Source organism: Patella vulgata, chromosome 5 (assembly GCF_932274485.2).
Source record: "Patella vulgata chromosome 5, xgPatVulg1.2, whole genome shotgun sequence".
NCBI classification, from domain to species: domain Eukaryota; kingdom Metazoa; phylum Mollusca; class Gastropoda; family Patellidae; genus Patella; species Patella vulgata.
The window spans coordinates 57,228,820-57,248,414 of record NC_065883.2 but is presented as its reverse complement, the minus strand read 5'-3'; the positions used below and the strand labels follow the sequence as shown (position 1 = coordinate 57,248,414).

Genomic DNA, 19,595 nt, shown 5'->3' with positions numbered 1-19,595 from the left:
TTTCACATAGTACCGGTCATGTTTTCAAAATGGCTGCTAAATGTGGTAATAAAATGGCATTGCCCCTTCATTAACCTATCTGTTATGCGAAAATTGCCTAGAGACTGGGGGATCCAGACTGCACCAAGACACCAGCAGGCGTTGTTGTTGTTGTCTGCCTATCTGTGCATAGAAACAAAAAATGCGGACATAAAGCAGAGTGACTACACTCGAGTGGCACCACACATCGTTTTTGTTCCCCCGCCTTTCGAAGAATGCAGGGGACTATTAAAATGGGTTTGTCCGTCCGTCTGTCTGTCTGTCTGTCACACTTTTTGGGGCACAATAACTCTCCCCTTCTTATTGAGCTAGAATTTTCAAACTTGGTGTTAGTGTTTATTAGGTCAATGCCTTGATGGAGTTCGAAGATGAGCATTTTCTGCTTAGAGTAAGCAGCAGAGGTAAGCAATTTGATTGGTTGAAGCTTTGAGACACGATAACTTTAGTTCAATACCTTGACTAAGTTCGATAATGAGCATTTTCTGCTCAGGGTAAGCAGAGCGATAAGCAATTTGATTAGCCGAGACTTTGAAACACAATAACTCTCCTTCTAATTGAGGTAGAATGTTCAAACTTGGTGTAGGTGTTCATTAGGTGAATGCCGTGATGGAGTTCGATGATAAACATTGTCTGCTTACAGTAAGCAGAGATAAGTAATCTGATTAGTTGATGCTTTGGGGGCACGATAACTTTGGTTATAATTAAGTGAGAGTGATGAAACACTGAGTATAAATTCATTATTTTTTATTATCTTGACTAACTTCCATGATGAGAATTTTCTGCTGAGGCTAAGGAGGGATAAGCAATTTGATTGGTCAAGACTTGGAACCTAACAACTCTGCTTTTAATTGAGGTAGAATGTTTAAACTTGATGTAGATGTTCATTAGGTGAATGTCTGGACTGAGGTCAATGATCAACATTTAGCGCTAAAGCTAAGCAGAGCTAAGCAATTTCATAGGTCGATTCTTTGGGACAAGATAACTGTGATTCTATCTGATAGAGAGTGATGAAAGTTAGTGTATAGTTGATAATCAGTTTGATTGCTTGATACTTTTGAAAAAAAAAATATATGTGCGATTAACTAATATGTGTCATCTATTAATTTTGGGAATTCGGCGGGGGACATAAGCCTCACTGTTGGTTTGTCTTTTACACTTATTTTAAAAATTTTAAATTCTTGAGTCAGTTAAGAAACATAACAGTTTCTGAAAAACTGACGACATAAAAAAAATTATCGATGCCTGAAAAATCCATTATAGCAGATCAGCCGAAACCTGAGACGGCCGGTTTCTGGCATTGGCATCATAAACAAAAGTGAAAAAAAAGGGAATAGAGACTTTTGGCCAGCGTAAATTTCCTGGTCCGCTTCGCGTATCCGTATGGATTGTGCATGTGACGTCATCAATGTGTGCGTATTTCTCATACGTGATACGGCACACGGATACGGCAGCACATATCGAATAGCTTTCATACGGAAAAGTTCCGTATAACTCCCGTCTTTTTACTGTCTTTTTTGCTACTTTTAGACTTTGAAATGTTATATAATAGCGTTTTTTATGAATCTATGTGTATCCTAGAACACAAAACTTGTATAGAATCCGCGTCCAACAGGAATATGAAAACAATGGATCGAGGAATCCTATACGGAGGTGTTCTTCACTTGATAAATATAAAGTAGATAAACAAAAGAGACACTAACACTGTTTTCATAGTCAGATATAATTAGACCAACGTTTCGAAGAGGTACCCTCTTCTTCTTCAAGGTAATAAATAAAATCAATCAATCAAAAATAAGGGCTCCCCCAACGCGACGTCATTGATCTCATTTCGTGCAACTTCCGGTCCAACGAAGTTGATAATCCCCAAGGGATAGCGCTTCGGAGTTAATTTGTAATTAATAACGCCGTAAAATGACCAATTTAATTACATCGTGAGCCGCATAATGATCAAATAAAGTCTCGTTGGCAATAAAACCGACGGGAAGTGGTAGAAGCATACGAAGTGTCGTCAACGAGTCAAAACAATATGGCGGTTGAATTTACGTCGTTGTTGATGAATTGTTAAGATATATATGTATGAGCTAAAAACACAAGGATATACTCCAGAAAGCACCATTTACAGAAATTTCGAGTTTGGTTGGAGATAACCCCGTCGTTCATCTTACGGAGCAAAGATCAGCCTGTCCCTGGTATCATATATGTATTATCTAGTGTCCATTGCTGGCGAAAACATTATAACGGTGAACTTGCCGTGAAATGAATCCGTGTTTACAATCGCTCTAGGATCTAGATAATACCAGAGACGGACTGGGGACCAAATGGCTCCCGAACCTGGCCGCGACGGGTTCCCACGCTATAATGGGGGTCCATTGTGGTTCTCTCCTCCACGGCGCGAAATTTCTTTGAAAAACTTACTATAAATTTATGTTTTCTACAGTAGCCTATGTCCTGATGTTTCTAGCTTATGCACAAATTTGATGTGTTACAATCTTATCTGAAATTAATTTTTGAACCCAATATTGAATTCAGTAACCCTGAAAACGTTATTTTACAAACAATATTCACAACAAAATCGCAATTTTGGATTCTAATAAGATTGTCGTTTTAAATTTACACCATCTTGGCTAAGTTTTTGGTAGAAACTGAACTCAGCAACCTCAAAACCCTTACATAAGACATATTACAAGCCATATCCAACGGAAACAATGACGATTAAATACAATTCCGCCATTTTGGATTTCTGCCTTCATGGATTCTCGAAATTGATTTTTGCGATCAGAATTGAAGCCAGTGACATCGACAACCACATACATGACATGCTAAAACCCATATCCATCAGGAAAAAAATGACGGTTAACTTAAAATCCGACATTTTTTAGTCCATTTTGAATTACTGGCATGTCAGATTTTCGAAATTGATCTTTAAATTCAGAGAAATCGAAAACCATATAAAAGACATAGTAAAGGTCATATCTTGCGATATTTCACTGGCTATATAGAGAAAATACTATTTTATTACGATTAATTAAAATTCCGCCATTTTGGATTTCATTTTGGCGGCAATTTGGAATTTCTACCACCATTGATTCTCTAAATTGTTATTACAGGTCATATCCAACAGGAATAAACGACGATTAACTTAAAATCCATCTTAGTGGATTCCATTTTGGCTGCCATTTTGAATTGCTATCAATATGGATTTTTGACATTATCTTTGAATTCAGAGACATCGAAAACCGTATAAAAGACACAATAAAAGTCACATCTTACGAGATTCTCGCTGGTTATATGGGGAAAACAGGGGCGGATCCATGAATTTTTGCAGGAGGGGGGTTTGCAAGGCTCCTGTTACTTAAATTTGACAGTTGACAATGCATGATAATAGGATCACATTAGGCCCTAATCGTGATATCACACATCATTATTACGCGCTTTGAATGCCAAACCCATCCCACCATCTGATGATAAAGGATAATGCACACGACCGTTACACCTTTCTCGTAAAGTTATTCTCCTATCACTAAAACACACTGTTTACGAGATATTGCTCTCCGAAACTTCCTAAAGACCGTCATATAGACTAAAAATGTTAATTACGTTATTTCGGTCGAATTTGATTATGATCTTGTCTGACATAATGTATAATTGAACCAAACTGCATTAGCTTCTTTTGCAATTTGTTTTGGATAAAACGTTATCTCCCCCCCCCCCCCCGGCCATTAATAAATCATCTTTATAGGGTATTTACACACAGCACATAGTAGTCCAAATAAACCCTTTTGGCAAAGCTATGGGGCTAGATTATCGAGACTACCTGTTTTTCAGTCAAGAGTTGTGATAATCAGGACTAAACCACAAGAGTTTCTCCCCCTGTCGTGTGTTGTTTACAAATGGCTGACGATCCATAACAACCATAGCTTCTAGTTCGTAATAAGCAATAGCACAAGACATCGCAAAACCACCTCCGCTAATACAGAGCTGTAAAAGAAAGGGTAGATATACCGTATTATCTGTCTATGATTACATGGATTAAAAAACATGTTGAGTTCGATCTACGTAGAGAGAGAGAGAGAGAGTTCACATTTTGTTTATTTTAAATTTACCATTCTTCACCCGATCCCGTAGCTTTTTGTTTACCCTCCGTTCAGAAATCTGCCATGCTGTAACGGCGGGGACTGTGGTCCATTTTATGACATTCAAATGATCATCATGACTGACCGTAGTAATATCTTAAATTAGCATTATGGGAGATTTGATAAAGAGCTGACAGTTCTCGCTATTTTTAATAGTTAAAAATTGATAATGTAAAGAAAATATGCTGACAATTTCGATCAAATTGCTCCACTCTGAACCAAGATATTAGCGATTGAATTTTAAGCCTAGTCAGTAGTCTTGATCCTCACTACTAAAGTCTATATGGTAAAAACAGTGTCTCGATTATCCATTTTAATGTTAAATCATTCATCACAAAATATATTCAAAACCAGTAGTCTAAACATCGTAGGCTAGCAATGACATCGAGAGTTGATTATGGTCTGGATAAGTTAATTAATGTCTAATTAATAATTTAGATAAAATTTCAGCCTAAAGAAAGTCCTGCAATAGGTAGATTTATAGCTCTTGCATAATGTATGTTTAAGTATGGGTTTATTGGTGTAGATTATGGCAGTGTCAACCTTTTACCATTCCTTCGTATTATGAGTATAGCCTATTATTATTATACACCCTAAGCCTATATCATTATAGGATAATAGTATAGCTATTTTTGTTAGCAATGAAAGAATTTAACACTAACAATGGAATAGGACCTCAAACCAGTCCAGTCCCAAAAGAGTTTGGACTCTATGGTCCCAGAGTGATTGGCAGTGAAATAAACACTAGTGAACACTATATTTAAGCTTTACTGTAGCAATTCATGTAATTTATAAGTCACTAGAAGTAACAGTTGTTGTTGTTTTGTTTGTTTGTTTTTTTTAAAAAATGAAACAAATGGAACAGGGAGCATGACTCAGACTGATGGGAATTTGGGTGACTTTAGGGCACCAGTCACACTTTAAATTCTTTCACTTGATAGTACTAGCTGGATCATAAACTCATAATTAGGAAATAGAACATCCGTAAACTTTAAACCATAAATATTATATATATCCAAAACATTCACCCCTCATATGATACAATACTTTTATTTTTCAGACATCAAAACAATAAGATGGCTACTTACCAAATCAACAATTCTTTTGGTACGGGAAGTATGAATTCCACCATACCATCCACCATGGATCGAATGTTTCCAGTTTCCACATTAAATCGTATAGCTATCGTTGCTTGTGAGAGAATTATGTTGATGATGAATAACACTGGAATGCTTCTTCAGCCTAAACTTCAAAACATGCAACAAGTCCTTGGTTATCTTAATGGTCAACATATTGATGTGGGTTGCTGTGGTGACAGGGGAGACTTTTTCCGAAGAAAATTAGCGGAGGAATTATATTTGACTTATTCTGTACACGGTGTCACACATAACAATATTTTTGAAGTCGTATCTGGAGCTATTTTATTAGAAGCTGACACACGCCTTATTCTCAGTGAAAGCACACTAAGGAGAGATGTTGCTCCACCTGTAAAAATAGACCCACAAGTATTAGATATTCTGGCAAGAATTGCTGGTATTCATTAAGTTAAACCCAGTATCTAGTTTACTAGGATGTGTTAAAATATATAATAGAATCTACGCAAATGTTATTTATATCTCCCAATGCCTTTTACACTAATTCTTGATTGCAATGAGTCTGTGCTTTAAACTTTTTAAAAATATTGTTATATTTTAACTTTTATTTGGAATGTGTTGTTCTGTAGAAATATTAATAACTATGTGCATACCCAGCTTCACCCTGATCCCAAGATCTACCCAGGGTCCAAGATCTGTGACCTTGATCTTCATAAATCATGGCCTAAAACATTCACGGGGTCATGCAGGTTAATTTGATAATGTATATGTGGGGGTTGATTGCGGCCATGAAGCGTGATGGGCAAACATTCACATTCACGCAGACATCTATGATTATATAGATATATAATAGATGATTATATAGCTAACGATATTTCGCTTGATAAAACTTATGATATTACACTCCATAAAACTAATGACATTTAACTTGATAAACTAATGATATTGTAATTAGGAAATTAGATTATTGAATATAATTTACGCTAATTAATGATATTTTGAGGAATTAAGTATTAATTCATGTAACAAATGTTATGTTATGTAAGATATTTTTGATTTTTATAACTAAGGATATTTTATGGCCTTTTATTATATATTTGGTATTTTTAATGACATAACTAAAGAAAATGCTATTGCTAACAGGCGAAATACTTTGAATTACAGAACTATAGTACTGAAGTTATCCATATTCATAGAAATGATATTATTTACCAATTCAAAATATTATTATGAACTTAATTATATATCTAATGTTAAGCCCTAATAGAATTTTACACATAAAATGATGATATTTAAGAATAGTAATTTTCCGTTAACAGGAAAGTAATGTTTTCTTAAAGTTTATATATATTAATATATAGTGCCTATACATGTATTTAACAAATATTATTGATATGATTTAAGCCAAATGATTGTAAATTATAGTACTCAGTATTCTTATATGTGTTGTTGAAATGTGATTGAAAATATATTAAAGATATATCTATGATTTTCTAGTTATATTGTACAAAATAAAACCTTATATAAGGACATAATTACTTGGAGAATGGACTGATATTTTACATTTATCTGTCTACTTATTTGCATTTTGCATCAATAGTGTTCATGACATATTATTATAGTTTCCTTTATTATACAGCACCCCCAGATCAATCCAAAGTGTCTGCCTCTTTCGAGGCCTCCTATTTTGTAGGATTTTTTCCAAACAACCAAAGATTACCTTGCTGACACACTGTGCATTTTGTATTCATGGAAAGCCTAATTATATCCAGCTCATCGTGGGTATGCTAATTCGGGACAAATCTACTAATCTATTGCTGCAGGGATTAAGAGAAAGATAGAGGTGCAATGACGCACAGTGCATCATGGGTTTACAGTTTTTGTGCTCGCTGTCAGTGGAATAAATAACATGTTTGCAATGCAATTTACAAGACTATAACCCTTGTCAAACCGTGGCTTTAATATGCTGCAGATCGACTAATGATGTACCTCAAGGCCCAAAATTTCTAGTCATGGGATGACAGTCCCTAATTACACCCCACCCCACCCCACCCCAACCCAACCGCGCAAATACACACCTCCAACGGAAATGAAATGAGGTTTAACGCCCTACTGTTCTGCTCCAACTGGGCTAATGAAGACGGACATGTGCCATACATTATGTTATGAGACTATAACCCTTGTCAAACCGTGACAGTGATATGCTGCAGATCGACTCTAATAATGTACCTCAAGGCTCAAAATTTCTCGGCATGGGATGACCGCCCCCTAATTACATATCCGCCCCAATCGCACAAACACACATCTCCATCGGAAATGAAATCAAATGAAATGGTGTTTAACTCCCTACTGTTCTGCTGCTCCAACTGGGCTAATGAAGACGGGCATATGCCATAAATTGTGCTATGAGGAACATTTTGCCCTGACAGCAGCGTTTAGGCCTACTCTTATGTCGAACTCCAACATCCAAGGGACCTTTAACGTGCACGCCAATGTGTTCATGGGACCTCGGTTTTTCGTCTCACCCGAACGACTAGAGAGCTGACCGTGTCGGACTCGCCGTCCTGTAAAACTGACATGGGGAAACCACCCCGGAAAATGTGATAAACTTTCTCGGCCAACACCTCCATTGGACTCCCTAACCACTAACGTTAAAATAAAAATATTCTCAACGAGTTCTTGTTCTTCGTGCAAAATCAGCGGTAACCACGCCCCTGCATTGCTAAGATATAGACGTTCTAAGCTTCATTAAGAATCGTACACATTGTAGAATATAGTGTATGTCTAGGAGTTTAGCAGACGCCCATATAATCTGCTCCAAGTAGGCTAGTTGTTGTATAAATAGATAAGTCTACAGTAAGATATTATTTAAAATTAATAATAGTAATAATTCATCTTTAAACTGAGAACTCATAAACTAATGACTGAATAAAACCTGGCGACCTTAGCACATTCAGCAAAATGTTTGACAGATAAAGACATGATAATAATAGAACTCTATAAGTAAGTATCATTGTATTATTATAGTAGATAATTTATGAAGGTCGTCAATGTATTTTGATAACGTAGTTATGAGGTGATATATGCTAGTTCAAGATGGTGACCCACCTAATTAAGTTGCATTTTTTTCTTTTTATAACAATTCATTTAGTGCATGCATATTTGTATCAGAATTTAAATGGACAATGGCAAATACAAGACTCCAAAGGGCGTAAGTACATGTTATAATTGATTTCATGTTGTTAGTTTTACAAAGATCAAACGTGATTTGATTAGGATGAAACAAAACACAGTAAATCATGTTTGGCAAGGGCGCCTGCGCGCGTGTGTGTGTGTTGGTGTGTGTGTGTGTGTGTGAGGCGGGGGAGGGGGTTGTAGAATATATAAGTAGGGATATAATAAGATTTATATCACATATTAGTGGTGATTTTATGTATTTCCTCATACTGTGGGGATTTTAATTTACCTAATATATAAGCGGCGGTTTCATGATATATCACATCGGTGATTTTATATATTCTATAATATTAAGGGTTTTTTATATAACCTAATATAATATCCCTGATGAAATATAATATTTATATACTACAGAATATAATATAAGTGGTGATATACCTGGAGGTATTTATACAGCTTTAATCAAGAATAATATAATAGGGGATCCATTTTATAGAGACAATGATATAAAATATAAATGGATAGCTTTGGAGAACTGGACATATTCTAGAAACTTTGACAGTGAGTGTTATTTTTATTAACAGCTAAAAGATGAATCAAGAACAAAATTGACCATTAAATATTGGTTTTGTTGTCATTAACCACCCGATCTCATAATATCAAGACATTACGACATACCTTAACTCATATAAGAAATATATAAACAGTCCATCTATATGCCCTGCTGACTGTATTAGTTGACGCTGTCTCATAAGAAACTTAGGCTGTCTGTCCACAGTTAGCTCAGTTTCAGAAGTAGATGGGTCTCTGTAGGACTGTACAACAAAGTCAATCTTGAATTAAATTGAGGGAATTTAACATGGAGTTGAACGTCCTACTTTTCTGTACCGGACCGGACACTTTCTCGACCAACACCGGGGTTGAGCCTAGGCCCTAGTTAGTGAGCCAGTTCCTCATAATAGATTTGGCTTTGTTAAAATTATCACTTGGATGTTAGAGATATCGACAATATTACAAAGGCCTGTTTGTTCAAATATAAATTTAACCTCAGAGTATTTGTTGTTGTTTTTTTTAGTTTCTGTGGGTGATTTAAAGTTGTATAATATTCATCTGGTAGCAGAAGGTTTAGATACGTTTGCTAGTCTGTCAATCAATGGCATGACTTTGGGTTCAACAGATAATATGTTTATAAAATACATATTTGATATCAGAAATTTACTTCAGGTAGTGTTAACGCTTTGATTATTTTTTTTTTCAAAAAAAGAAAATTGCATCGCTTATGAATTCTGTTTTTATTAACATAAATACATCCCTTCGGTGGCATTATCAGTCTAGATGAGGAAATAAGTGGAAGGAATTATTAATATGATTTTTAAAATAGACATAGAAAATCCAAACACGTTGACGCGTCAGATCACGTCAAGTGGACATGACCTGCTGACTATATCATTGTCCAAACATTAAATCTTAAGAATTATAGGGTTTTGAGGAAAATTTCCTTGAAAATATTTCCCATAAGTACATACGAATAACATTCACTTTACATATAGAATAAGCCCACGTTTCCACAGGAATAACATTCACTTTATATATAGAATAAGGCCATATTTCAATATATAGAATGACATTAACTTTGTTCACGTTTCCATACAAATAACATTCCCCATGCTTCCATAATAACATTCACTTTGTATATAAATAACGTCCAGGTTTCCATACGAATAACATTCACTTTATATAAATTGATTCTCTATACAAGGATTATTGCATTCAGACCGAAACAAATTTTTGGACAGTGTTTGCAATTGCTATGCTTAGCAATTTAAATCTTATTATATCAAACAATATGTCGGAAAATTTCAATCTCCCCCTTCCGGTCCGAAACCCTATACACGCTACTGAAAGACACACAAAAGCACCTGTATTTTAACTTCTGAAACAAGAAAAAGAAGGAATTAATGTACTTTTGGTAATATCTAGAGCTTTATGTTGATATCTTCTGATTTTATTTTTAGGAAGGTACAAATACGATTACAATTGATTTTACATCGGCTGTTACAATGGCTGAATATCTTAGTAACCAATCAGCTTACAGTTTACCATCTATCTGTCCTCCAGAATACCACGGATTTTGTCATTATAACTTTATACGTAAATTTGAATATTCCTTCTCCTGGGATTGGGGCCCGGCATTTCCTGGTCAAGGTATCTGGTAAGTAATTTAATGACAAATCTGTATCGTATTTCATTTTTATACGCCCACATTTTCATATGGACGTATATTGTTGTCGCATCTGTCCGTCGAAATTAGTGAAAATCGGACCAAAACTGCCGGACAAAATTGCCGCCCCTCGTACGCAAATATTGTAAATATATATATCAAGGTTGTGGACCCTCTAAAAGTCACAATTTCGATCCGATTTTGATGACCCTTGAAATATATCTTTATAACCCAAAAATCTTGGTTCCTTTCGATATTCGAGCATATCGGACTGTAACTTCCTGAATTATGGCCCTTGATCGTACGAAAAATCACTGTTTTCTACCCATCTCTTGCAAAATGTGGGCGTATCTTGCCTGACAGCCGCTGGTTGGAGAATGTATTAGTGAACTTTATCTATTTATCTTGTCACTGTATATTTTATGTCTTCAGGAAAAACATTTATATTGAGAAGTTTCTGCTTCCAAAGATAAACAGTATTTCTGTATTACCACTTAAAATAGGTAAGCACCCCTGCCACAACAACATTGCGGTTTAAAACAAATACGAACAATAATTCAGAAATTGCAACATCAAAAATATTTCAGACTTGTCCATTGAAGCATCCCCCCCCCCCCGAATCTTACGTATGGGTAGGCAGATTTGCTTAAATAATTAGACCCCCTCCCACCCTTCAAATATAAACCGCCAGTCTAACCTGGCGAGTTTTCTCCGGGTTCCCCAGTTTCCCCCAACCTAAAAAGACCCCTACGCGCAGCGCGCAAACGGATTATTGAACCATGTGTTAGTCCAGAGATGACCTAGTTTTTATCGAGTGGACGTTAAACCCCATTTCTGCCCCACTCTCAAATATAAACCTACAGTCAAATGACGTAAAATAGGAAATTTGTATCAAACTGCAATGGATTGACCGAGTTTCTTTAAATATTGCAAGTAATCCAATTTGAACATCCTATATGTAACTGTAAGCCTAAACACTACAAAGATATCTGGAAGTCATGGTGCTGCTCCCGTTCATAGTTAATTGCATTTCCGTGTTATTTTAATATTGTGAATTAGTTTGATGCAAACTACTACTGCTGCTGCTATTAGGACATTAATTTTCAAAACAGTATTTTATATATTGTAGGTGATGAATGGTCAATTGATGTTGATGTCTATATTGATGTACCTGGTGAAATAACCATATCCGGTCAAATTACTACAATATTAGAAGGAACAACTCTTCCAAAACATGTTCAGACAATTAACATTACTCCTAATCAACAAAATTACCATTACCAAATACCAATACCAAATGTTAGTAATTTGAATTCTATACTGCGCTTCAAGTATATTTGTTATTATCAGAGCTCTACCCCTAAAACGGTCGTCATTTGGGCCCATAGCAGATTAAGAACAAATTATCGGATTAATTTATCTGAGACTTGGCGAAGCTCTGTCCATTTCGGGGATTAGGATTAAGTGAACAGTAGTGTTAGAAATTGTGATCATAGACCAAATATCCAGTTATAACCAATTAACCAAAACAAACGAAATTTCTAATAACATTTTATTAAAATATATTATATTATCTTGCTTACCCGATACAAACCAGACACATAAATCCACATTCAACTTTGCTCAAATTTACATGAAGATATCTTCTTAAATCCATATATTAAAGCCATGGCAAAATTTTGTTTTGCAGGATATTGAAATAGGTCTATGGTGGCCAAATGGATATGGAGATCAAACTGTATATACAGTATCGGTTATATTATCAATAATCAATACAACAGAAACATCAAATAAAAGTAAAACAATTGGCTTTAGAACAGTTGAATTGGTTCAAGATCCGGTGTCTGATAGCTATAATTTTGGTAACTAATATATAAGCTAAAATTGTTCATATATTACACAAGTGCATGACGGGTATTTGATTTGTTTTACACTGAAACTTTGATGTCTAAAATCTATATGATACAGTGAGTGCTTGCTCTTTCTGACATACCCGATCATAATTTCTTTCTTCTTGGGTTTTCGCCATATCTAAGTGTAATCGATAATAACCGCCAATTACCGCTATTATCTTCAAAAGAGCATACGACTTACCGGACTTGAGCAGGGATCAAGGATAAGTTGCCTTAGATAAATGACTAATTTGTTTTATTTATTATTTCACGACGCTCACAAACTGTTTTCTTATTTCCTGCAGGAGCCAGTTTTTACTTCAGAGTGAATGGTGTACCAATATTTTTAAAAGGAGCTAACTGGGTCCCACCTGATGTGTTTTTAGAACGAATTACAGAAGAAAGAATTGCTATATTATTACAATCAGTTGTTGAAGCTAATATGAATGTTTTAACCATACCTGGTTTAGCGGTAAAGTAATGGGGTTTAACGTCCACTCGACACAACTAGGTCATTTCGGGACTAACATATGGTTTAATTTTATTTCAATAATTCGCTTGCGCATAGGTGTCTTTAGCAGTGGAAACCGGAGGACCCGGAGAAAACCCACGAGGTTGGATAGGCGACCCTACTCCTTGTCACGTACAACCGGGGATTCGAAACCACGCCAGTCGACTCAATAACAGACTTTATGATACAGCGCGCGCACGCTAACCATTCAGCCATCCAACCCCCGGTTTAGCGGTAAGAACTCGATATTAATTCTATAAAGTTAAGAACAGCCATATACTTTTAATGACTACTATTAAACTGGGTTTTTAAAAATGTTCTCTGGTTTTACAACCTGCTCTGATGTTGTAAGTGCAGGAGAACCACACTACACGCAAAGAAAAACCGACAAGATAAACCTGTGGACAAGAAAATAACCCATACATTGCAAGAAATAAACAAAAAATATCAAATCAAGTGGATGGACCCGAGGGCCTGCCATAAGCGTCGACTGCGCTGTACAACCCCAGGCCGGGAATGTTACAGAAGCAATTAACGGATAAAGACCAAAGGCTGGAGACGACGCCGTTCCCGTCACCTCCATGTTGCTGGGCTACCTTCCATGGAGGGGGGTCACGGTGGCTAAGTGGGTAAGACGCTGGCTGTCTAGTCTGGAGGTCGGGTGTTCGATCCCTGCATTGGCCGAGAAAGTTCATCCAGATTATCCGGCGTGGTTTCCCCTTGTCAGTGATGCAGGACGGAGGGCCTGACAAGGACAGCTGTCTAGTCGTTGGGATGGGACGAAAAACAGAGGTCCCGTGTACTCATTGGCGTGCATTAAAAGATCGCTTGGCAGTTGGAATTCGATATAAGATTAGGTCGTAGCGCCGCTCCCCGGGCAAAATTTCCCTCATAGCACACTGTATGGCGTATGCCCGTCTTCATTAACCCAGTTTAGGAGCAGAACAGTAGGACGTTAAACCCCATTTCATTTCATTACCGTCCATGGAGTATGCAGAGGCGTCAGATTTGGTTTTTGTTTTACCACACGCACCACTGCATATTTCAGTTACCGATATAAAACCTATTTGTTTTGTAGAATGGCCATCTGTCTGGCTTAAAAATTTTAGTTTATAGGTTAAGCCAGTGTTGAGAAATGATTGATTTTAACTTAAATTAGTAAACAACCCACTTCAGTTTAAGCCCATTATTAATTGAAATAACACGTCAGATCAAAACTTTTCAAAGGTTTAACTCCTTTCAATGACATTTAAGTAACTCAAACAATCTTAAAATCCTGTAGACGTCACTGTTACCTTCCATATGGGTTTGTTGTTAGTTTAATTCGAGGTCTAAGTAGTTAACAGATATTACACAATAAAGTACATTTATAGAAGATATTACACGGGTTCTATATTGGCCAAACATTTCTACGATAAATGCTAATGGAATTCTTTGGGTGGGGGGGGGGTGCGAACAAAACATAATCTATTTATCTGAATGATCTAGGTTAAAACTAGTATGTTTTCTAATATCGTTTTTAAAAGAATATCTAATAAATAATGTTTTTTGTTAATAGGTGTATGAACAGGATTATTTTTACGAGATGACCAATCGACTGGGTATAATGTTAATTGAAGGGTTAATGTTCTGTGATGCAGTTTATCCTACCACAAAACCATTTTTAGATTCGGTTACAACTGAAGTCACCCAACAGGTACATAACCGTCGTTTCTACACTCTGTTTATCAGTCTGAGAGTGTTATTATACTAAGGAACAAAACTGATGGTATATTATTGTTAAAATGACGGGTGGTTTTGATGATGGGGGGTACAATTATCGTTAAGGATATACAGGTGATTCTCATCATGGAGGTATTTGGTTCTCGGAGAATTTCAAATGAAAGGGGACAACTTTTAGCTAGGGTAGGAATTAGGTAAGCATTTCAGTCAGAAGACGAACCCTGTGACAAAATAGCGTGCACTGCGTGTATATATACTTGTAAATCAAATTGTGGCAGATTTAAATCCATTGAAATAAGAATTTCTCTCTTTATGAAACCTAGGATCACAAGGTGATGAAAAAAACCTGGATCTCTTTTATAGACTTTATAAAGCAGAGATCTCATATTACACGGAACATCATTTAAACCACATGTAAATCCAGCACCATAAGACGAAGAAACAACATAATTTACGTATCTGAAAGTTCCATTCAAAGTATTGAGTCATTAGGAAACAATCAATAATTTTGCTTAGCCTAAATTTACCTAACACAATCATGGAATTTCACTGTTCAGTTGTGTGACATGTTCATCGCGACGATCACTATTACCTTAGTATGCGCATTTCGATATCGTTATCTAGGCACTTCGGGCTAGAGAAGAGTTTGTGTGACTCATCGCCAACTATGCATGTAAACCGAAAGTGTCCGATTGGATAACAGATTCTAACATTCTTTCACACATTTCATTCACTAAAATACATCTGCGACAACATTAATATATGAATATATTTTTTTTTTAGATTCGACGTCTAAAGAATCACCCGTCAATCATAGCTTGGGGTTTCAATGACGAGGATGAGGTTCTTATAAGTGAAAACTGGTCCGTTCCTAATAACAGTAACTTTTAGAATTTTTGAAAATTGTTTTTAAAAAGTAAACCCAAAAAAGGATTCCCAAATAATGGAAAGTATGTTACTCAAACCATGTCTATAAGGGTTACACAACGTGGATAAAGGGACAGAGATGCAAAACAAACGTTTTGTTTTGGGAAATTTCCAGATAATTGAAAAGTAGTATCTTAAACATATCTGCTCCGTGCACAACAGCAGTCACTAATGATAGCACAGTTGAAACGGTAGCTTTAACTTGAATTTCAGAAGTCGAATCTGACTATTCCCTCCTCTCAAATTCTTTTTGGATGCCCCCATTCCATACTGATACGAATTTTAATTTGTTTACAGGTTAAATTTAACTAATGTAGAAATATATAAACAAGATTATATAAAATTATTTATTGATACTATTAGACCTATTGTTGTATCTGAAGATACCACTAGACCCTGGATACCATCATCACCTAGTGATGGTATTTATACTAAAGATAATCACTGGATAGCTAATGATTGTCAGTCAGAACTTAATGGTGACGGTAGGTTATTTAAATCAGATTCTTTCTCTCTTCAACATTCGTTGAGATCACAAATCATAAAAAATTATATGGAAACATCCCCAGCGAAGACTGGATTAATGTTTTTTATTATCTGGTTTCCTTAAGTATCATCCCAACTCGACTAATTTGTACGGAATCAATCAAACCCCTCTAGATAAACTCCAGAGAATCCAAAACAGAACAGCACGACTGAAAACACCAATAATTAGTTCAGACATCGAAAGATTTACATTAGATAAAGAAAAGTGGGATTTTGAAATAACATCTTGAATAATGCAGTTCTACATTTCAGTTCATTTCTACGATTATTCCGCTGATATGTGGGATGTGAAGAGTTATCCTACACCAAGATTTGCTTCTGAATATGGTCTGATTTCATGGTGTGAATATGAAACCCTTGAAACTGTCCTAAAAGACAGTGATATGGATTTATTCTCAGATATGTGTATTCACAGGACACACCATCCCGAAGGTAAAGCTCACAGGCTATCCTATCAGGTACCGAAAGGTAGTGGTCCGTCTTATTTATAACACCTGATACCACTTGTAGGTACTAGGTGACGGATCGGTTCAACTTCAAGGGCAAATTTAGCTGTAGATGAATACGCTATACGAAAGTTGGTCAATCGAATTTCATTGTAGCACGTGCTAAAAATTTCCACTGATGTTCGTTCATTCGTTCCTTCTGGAGCTTAACGTCTGCTTTCACCCAGGGTGATATCACAGACAAGCCCTCGTGGTGTCACAATAGCCAGGCTAATCATATTAACGGAGAAACGGTTGTTTTGTATTTCGGGTTGTGCATGGCTGAAAAGAGTTTAACACTATATAAAGAATAAAAATATTTAAAACAATCATTTTCTGCTTAGTCTGATTTTATGGACGAATATGACAATTTCGACATAGATTTTTAAAATTGTTTAATAAATGTTTAATTTAGGTGGGTTGATAATATTGTACTGATTCTATATACGTAACAGGTGCACAACAAATGTATGATGAATGTAAAAGTCACATGACATTGCCAAACTCTAAAGATATTGTACAGAACTTTAAAGATATGATATACGTAACACAGGTAATAAAATAACAAGATCAAAGGCTACGTCAAAGCGACACGAGAAGCTGGGAGCCAGGGCGATTGATACAGGTTTATATCTTGACAGTGGATCTATAGTGTCGCGCCCATTGTGAATATTGTTCCTTGACTACATCTTGTTATCAAATTTATTTGTTAGTTTTAATATGGCTGGAAATCAAATAAATATGTACTAATATAAAGGTTAGACCGGAAATCAAATGAATATGTACTAATAAAAAGGGAAGTTTATGCAATTAAAGATACATTATGTAAGAGTTAACTCTGCCTATAGCAATGGTACTTGAAAATCGAGAATATTACGTTATTGCTTGTCAAAACTTCAACCATTCCTAACTTCCCCAACAATAAAGTAATTTGAATGAAATTTCAGTATATTCATTTTTCATTATATGTTTTTGAACCATTATAGCAAGTAATTTGAATGAAATTTCAGTTTATTCATTTTTCAATATCTGTTTTTGAACCATTATAGCAAGAACGAATAGCCCTTTATCTAAATCTTACATACTGCATTTTAAGCTGAAAAATAAATACCGAAACTGTGTTTTAATAATGTAACACATGTTATATAATAAAAATATGTTTAATATGTTAAAATAGATTAACCATGCTCTGATGATGAGATTTCAAACAGAACACTTTCGACGATCACAAAATAATCTGAACCTGATGGATGGAAAGGGAAACACAATGGGCGCCATTTTTTGGTTCCTAGCAGACGTATGGCAAGCTCCAACATGGTCGTCAATAGGTATTATATACTTCAAATTTATGACTGTTTTTAACTTTCCAATCGCATGTTTGTTATGAATGGCATTTCAGTTTGCTTTTATTTTACTGACATATTTCTTACATTCGTAGATTATAATCTCAAATGGAAGATGCTGCATTATTATGCTAAACGTTTCTTTAGTCCTACCATAATATCTCCATATCTGGAAGGAGAAAATCTGCACATATATATTGTAAATGACGAATTGCCGTCCATTGAAGAAAGACACTCCACTACAAACCGGTTACAGTTCAGACCAATGACGCCATTAGAAATAGATGAGAAATTTCCAAGTAACCATAAAGAAGACAAATTGAGGAAAACAGAACAGGCTATACATGGTACTGTTATAATGGAGATGTATAACTGGGGCACATTTACACCACTTAAAACATGGAATATTTCCTTCAAGGTAGTTAATATAACTGGCACATGTAGACCAATGAAATTAACCCCCGTCAAGATTGTAGTGAAACATTGGGGCCATTAGAGGATGAACCCTATCAATCTTCAGCGTTCCGCGAATTCATATTCAAGAGGTACCCACCGCCCCTCCCGAGAACCTTGTTGACGTAATAGAGTCTTGACGGATTTTTTTTTTTAAAATTAGGTGTGAAGCATTAGTGGAATGGGGCGAATGCGTTCTGCGACCGTCCGTTACGGAATTACTCAAGCAACCCTTTTCGAAAACATTGTTAACGCAATAGAGGTTCAATTTGTAATTATTTTCTTTCAAATGTGGCGACGAACCCTATGGATATCTCACCGGAATTCCATAGAATTGTGTCACACGTCTTCTCTGCATACTGGCCTATAAGATATATGGCGTGAAGAAATCTAAGGTTGGAGAATTCATATTTGACAGGCGATTCCGAATATTATCAAAGCTTAAGTGAATAAAGTGTTTGTTTTGTCTGTTTTGCCAACATCAGCATAGCTTACATTATTTCTAATAGTAGGCAATTTATACGTATTATTACGCCCACTGGCTTATCAAATTTTCTTCCAAAAAATACCTTCTTCTATTTTTCAGTTAAACCACACTACAGGCTCGGTTTTTCAGAGACCCATAAATGAAGTTCAGTCTGACGCTGGTTGCGTACATAATAAAAGTTGTTTTCTTTATTTTTATCTCAACTCTAAATCTAATCCAACCAGTACATCATGGCTGCCATTAACATATTTTACAGATACTCAAGGTTTTATACCAAAAGCTAATATACAGGTAAAATATTTACTGTTATTATATATTATAAAGCTAAAATACAGGAAAATATTTACTGTTTATACAGGTAAAATATTTACTGTTATTATAAAGCTAATACACAGGTAAAATATTTACTGTTATTATAAAACTAAAATACAGGTAAAATATTTACTGTTATTATAAAGCTACACTACAGGTAGAATATCTACTATTATTATAAAGCTAAAATACTGGTATTATATATTTTATATTATTATAAAGCTAATATACAGGTAAAATATTTACTGTTATT

The 19,595-nt window shown here is 35.5% G+C and overlaps 1 long non-coding RNA gene across 1 annotated transcript; it reads left to right on the top strand.

Annotated features, from left to right (window-relative positions):
• Positions 1 to 17,994: 17,994 nt before the first annotated feature.
• LOC126820803 (uncharacterized) lies at positions 17,995 to 19,315 on the top strand. The gene is made up of 3 exons (XR_007680148.1): positions 17,995 to 18,075; positions 18,186 to 18,508; positions 19,130 to 19,315. It is a non-coding gene; the product is annotated as an uncharacterized LOC126820803 (long non-coding RNA).
• Positions 19,316 to 19,595: the final 280 nt, after the last annotated feature.